A 6,012-nucleotide genomic window follows, 5' to 3' on the forward strand; every position below is an offset into this window, starting at 1 on the left:
CAGGAGCTGAGGTGCAGCGAGTGGGCTCGGTGAGGCACACACATGTGGCCTTCGGGCTGTTCAGCAGCCCTCTTTTCTGAATGAGTCCCTGCTGTGAGGAGCTGTATCTGCCTTCTTCGTGCATCCCAGCGTCACCACATGACAATCACACTCAATTCATTGGGCAGCCTCTTCATCTGCACCATCAGGGACAAAAACCTGGACCTGGAGTTGCGCTATTCTGAATTGGACACAGCTGGCACCTTACTCCTTGCCAAGACTTTGAGAAGCACAGGACCAGGACTGGGACGTGTATATGAGCTGGGGTCACCCCACGTCGAAGGAGAGCATATTTTCTGTGTGAAAGGTGCATGGGAGGAATTCTAGGGATTTTTCTCTCCTTCACAGGTAGCAGTGTTGCACACCATGGATGCCACAAGGGGGTTGACTCCCTGGAAAGTGAGGGAAATCTTCCCAGTCTCCCTACACAGTTCATAGGACAGGTCTGAAGTGGGCAGGGGCTACGTCCATAATGTACGAGCTCCTGCCAGCGCCAGGACAGAGCATGAGATTAGGGTTTTGCCCTCCTCTCCCATGATCCCGGGGTCCCATCAGGTCACGGACGTTCTCTGTGCCTCCTCAAGGAAGCTCAGACCTCCTGCATGCTTCCAGTTCAAACCAGCGATGGCCTGAAATGTTGAAGCCGACAATGATTCATGAGGGTTATTGGACCAGTGCGAACACGCCCTGGAGTTTTTGGATGGGTTCCTGAGTGGAGGCTGCAGGCCGGGTGGGGGGACTCAGCTATTCCTCGAGGGCGGAGGTCGAGGGGAGCTTCAGCACCATGAGATGGACAGCACCCGAGGGGCTGGCGAGCCCAGGAGGGGTGGTGCCAGCCCCACCCCGCCACCCCGGGATTTAGCCTGGAAAGCAAGGGGAAGGGGCAGTCCCAGAGGCCCTGTTCCTGGCGGGCCTCCAACCCCCGAGGCTATTTGGGGCTTGGGGCCGGTGTCCAGGGGACCCGCAGAGTTCGAGGTCAAGGCTGAGGGGGAAGGAGGGAGGGAGCTGGAGCCGCGCTGGTCTGGGGAGGCCGGCGTGCTCGTGGCTGGGAGGGTGGGGGGGGTGGGGGCGGGGCCGAAGGCGGAGTCCCGGTCTGGCCCCCGGAACCTCTTTCCGTTTGCTCGGAATTCCGGCGCAGACGCTGGGTCCCGGGCTCCTTCCCACAATCCGGGGACCGCCGCGGGCCCGGCTGCAGCCTCCACCCCCCGCCCCAGGTGACGAGGAGAGGGAAGGGCACCTCTGAGGGGAGATGGAGGTGAGGAGGCCTGTTTCAGGGGAGGGAGGCAGAGTGGTTCCGCCGCGCTGACCTGGTGACAGCGAGGGAAATTATGGACTGTTTCTAGGAACCGTGGTGTGCAAATGGCCCTTTGTACGGTCCAGATTACGTGCAGCCTGGGAGCGCAGCCACCTCCCAGCCAGGGCCTCCCCTCAGCTGCCGTCCCCAGCACCTCTGTGGCGTGTCGTGGGCTCCCCGTTAGAGAGCAACAGGGGAGGGAGGTTTGGCGGGGGCTGAGCGGGGCAGCAATTCATGGCCCCTGGGAGAGCTTTCGCAGGGCTTGCGGGAACCCTGGGCAGGTCCCCCCCCCCCACCCTGGGACAGGACGGGCCTAGGGCTCCCGTTAAATATGACTCCATCTATGTGCAACACCTCATCTCTTTATTTATTTATTCATTTGCAGAGAGAGGAGAAGGGAGGGGAAAAGAGAGGGAGAGGAACGTCGATGTGCGAGAGAAACATCTACTTTTGCCTCTCGCACGCCCCCCACTGGGGACCTGGCCCCCAACCCAGTCATGTGCCCTGACTGGGAATCGAACTCGCAACCTTTTGGTTCGTAGGCAGGGCAACACCTCATCTCTTGAGCTCTCACATCCAAGTCCCATCACACCCCACCTTGTCCAGCTCATCTCTGGCTGTGTCCAGTCCATAGGCAGTCCCCGCGGATTCCACTTCCTGCCCATTTCGGTCTCAGATTCCACCTATCAGGCACGCCCTTCCCAGTCAGACTCCTACGTGCCCTCTGGTCTGAAATGTCCCAGTCCCGACACCTCTAACCTGGCCACGTCCAGATGCCCCTCTCATTCCTTCGGGCACCAGCTATTGCCATTAAATCCCTTCTGTGTGTGAGAAGCTGTGTCGTGGTGAAACAGTAGCCATCTCTGCTCTCTCAGAGTCTAATGGGCCACAGTGGGCATGCCCAGGACTGATATCCAAGCACAGCCAGGGCCCTAGTCGAGTGAGCCTCGGTGTCCTGAGAGGTCCTCCTGTGGCAGCTGGTGATGAAGCTGAGGTTAGAAGAAGGAGAAAGGAGGAACTAAGAAAGTGAAGTGGAGGGTGGGACTGAGGGGAGAGTTGGGGGGGGAGGTGGCAGTCATTGAAGAGCATTTCAGAAGATGAACAGCACGTGCCCAGAAAGGCTCAGAGAAAAAGAGAGGCTGTGGGATATTGGAGAAAGTCACAAACGATTCTTGCTCAAGGTAGAGTCCCAGGAGGCAACTGAGAGGGTGGGCACAGGCCAGATCATGGAGGTTCTTATAATGGGCACACCCCAATGACCACTCCACCAGCGGTGGGCAAGGGGCCCTCGCTGTGTGGAACCCACGGTCCCTTGAGATCAGTTACACCTAATGGTCTATTTGTGTATTTCATATCTCTGTCTTCGGATGGGTCTTGGTGCCCTGGGCTGTCCCCATTCATCATTGGGCCTTCTTGCCTGCTCTGGGTACAGAGCAGGGGATGGGACCACCTGGGTATGTGTATGGAGGGGAGGCTGTCAAGGCTCATGTTCCCCTACCTCATCCCCAGGCACCCCACTGGTGGGTTTCTTCTGGTTCATATGTAGACATGCAGGCTGCCAATCTTTCAATTTAGTGAGAGGGCTCCTACCTTGGCCTTCTCCCAGAGGCCCCTGCAGTGGCCCCTCAGTTTTCCCTCATTCTGCCAGCCCTGCTGGATATGTTTGGTTTCACGTTATTCCCAAAGAACAGCTTGGCAAGCTGTGGCTCAACTCTGTGATGAGAAGATGAAGCAGCACTTCTGGCTCGCTGCCTGAAGGCGCAGCAGGTGCGGGAGGCCCCTGCACTTCCTACAGGCCCCCAGCCTTCCCCAGGGTCTGAAGGGCAGTCCTTTCTTCCTGGGTGTTTTTCATGTGCTTGCAATGGCTGTCAGGCCAGCCAGAGGGTGGCGTGTTCTCCCTAATGTCATAATTACCTTCCTCTGGTCCTTTCAGGAGGATGTTGTTGAGGACCCTGGAATGACTGTTTGTTAATTACCATGGTAATCAGCTCTTTGGGTCTGACAGAAGGGACTTCAGTTAGCACCAGCTCCTTGATGAGTGAAGTGGAAAACAAGGAATGGGAAGGAGGATGCTGGAGTGAGCTGAACGCCAGAAGTCGGTCTTTGGGCTTTCTCTGGGCTTTAGTGACTTTCCTATGCCTTCTCTGACCCTCTGATTTCCCATCTGCCTAATGAGTTTGCAAATATCCACTTTGCCCCTTGGGGTCACTATGATGCCCAGGGTGACACTAGTTATAAATCTATGGCCATGGGGGCCACAGTATGGGGCTCATCTTTTGGGGTGGGGTAGGGCTAGGCCTTGTCATCTGGCCACGACTGCACATACCTATCCCACACAGGTGTGTCCCTTTAACAGGCCAAGCAGCACTGCCCATCTCCAGACACTCGGGGCGCACTGGCAGGCACCCTGGATAAGGAGTGGGGGCAGGCCTCAAGAGTCAAGCAACACCATTCACTAGGCACCCTTTTTGCCTCCACTAGTACCTCATCTCTGTCCCAATCTGAACTGAGTTTGACTGATGCTAAGGAGGTATGCTTGGGCCCTGGGCTGCCAGGATCATCACCAATGAGGTTCTGGGGGAGCCAGGACATGGCAGGTCCAGTGTGGGCTTGGTCCTGGGCACTGGTGCAGCCACCCAGCTGCCCCTTCCGGTGTCCTACCAGCCCCTCTTTTCTGGACTAGTTTCTGCCCCAGGGGCTATACCCAGCTTCTTCATGCCTCTCAACATCACTGCCACCATGATTATGATCAACTAACTCACTGGGCAACTGTGCCATTTACTCCTCCAAGGGCAAGATTCTAGACTCCAAGTAGCAGAGCCCTTCACTGGGGACCCCTTATCTCCCCTGCCTGCCTGGACATTGGATGAAGGGTGCAGTTGTGGGCATTCACGGAATTGGGGGTCATCCAGGGTAGAGGAAGAGGCATCCTTATTGGGAGGAATGTGTATGGAAGGAATCCCAGGAATTGTCTCAACTCTCCTTCAGGTAGCTGGGCCTGCTGGTTTGGATGCATGTGGGAAGAATTGAGTTCCTGGAAAGTGAGTGGACCCTCCCCACCAGTTTACCCACACAACTCATAGAACAAGTCTGGAGAGGGCATTGGAGATGCCTGTAGTGTGTGACTGTCTACTGCTTCCAGAATGGATCACAGGAATTGAGTACCGTCCACTCTCCAGAGCCTTGTGGCCCCTGGACAAACATTGGCATTCCCTGGGCCTTCTCAGAGAAGCTCGGATCTCCGAGGCAACTCCAGTTTATACCTGCTGAGCCAGACAAGCATCCCTGGAGATTATTGGGCTAGTCTGAATGATGCCCGGGTTGGGAATGGCAGATGCAGGCGAGGACAGTGTTCTGCTCTCTGGCGGCGGGGCCCAGGACGCTTCAGCACCGTGGGCTGGACAGCGCCTCCGGGGCGGTAGGGCGGCTCCTCTGCTTTCAGCCAGAATTCCGCCGCATTTAGAGGCCGCGGCGATTTGTGGCCCAGAGAGTGCGAGAGCGCGTGGCGCAAGAGTCCTTACAGGTTGGGATACCCTATGGGGCCGGGTTGAGGAGCAGGGCTGCGTTAAAGTGAGACTCGGTCTGTATGCAACGCCCTATCTCCTGACTCCGGCCCCTGGAGACAGGTCACAACCCGCTTGTCGGAACTTACCTCTGACCAGTCCAGGCCTCAAGACTCCTGGATCCAGTACCTCTTAAGCTGGCTCTGCCTGGCTCGGCGACACTTATTCTGGGCCCCACTCCCTTGTGCAGCGGTCACTCTGCAGGTCACTGGTCTCGGCCCTGCTCAGTCTCCCCACCTCCACCCCCAGGAAAGACACCGGATTAACTTTTCCCCCGTGGCCCCAGCGCCTGCTCAGTGCCGGGCACACAGTAAAAGCAGCTCCCTAACTATTTCTCAGGGGACGAGTCTCGTTTTTGTTTCCTCAGCGAGGATGGCCTGGGCTGGAAAGCAGGGCGGGAGGGTAGGTTCTTGCACGAAGCAAGGCTGGTGGCGCTGGGAGTCGTGTGTCACAGCACCCAGCCTGCGGTGCCGATCTGCCTAGTCCAGAACCCCGACTGACGCGAGCTCTTCAAGGATGCTGGATTCCTGCCGTGCAAGCCGCCCTTTCTTTGCCCCCTCACAGTGTGCAAATGGGCTACAGGCTCAGGGAGTTGTGTGGGGCTCGGTTCTCCATGATGCTTCTCTGCTCCCAGCTGCAGCGACAAGAAGTTGTGCACACATTCTGCTTAGGGCTCTGAAACTAAAGTGAAGTAAAGAAGAAATAAGAAAGAAGGGGAGGGAGAGACAGAAAAAAAAAAAACTTTAAAAAGGTGCAGGCAAACCAGGTCCTCTCTGTTCCCTGAGTGAGTGTCTTGGACTGAGCCTGGGGTGGAAGGTGAGGCTGCTGGGCCGTCAGGCAGTCTCAGCTCCTGCTGCCTCTTAAACGTGCAGGTGTTTCTCCAAGTTATAGGTTTGAGGGTTGTTTTAAAAAGTAACTTCTGACTTCTGTGCTGACTTTAGAATTTAACCTTTATGAAGTAGTCCAGTGACTGGACTTCTAATTTACTAGAGGTAAGCAAATGACGTGTGTGGGAGACCAATCAAGGAAACACTGATACAGTTATTGGATGCACATCGAGTGTATCGACCATCTACTTATCAGGCCTGGAACAGTGAGCCGGAGCAATCCATTGCT

The sequence above is a fragment of the Desmodus rotundus genome, chromosome 9, assembly GCF_022682495.2.
Source record: "Desmodus rotundus isolate HL8 chromosome 9, HLdesRot8A.1, whole genome shotgun sequence".
Classification (NCBI taxonomy): domain Eukaryota; kingdom Metazoa; phylum Chordata; class Mammalia; order Chiroptera; family Phyllostomidae; genus Desmodus; species Desmodus rotundus.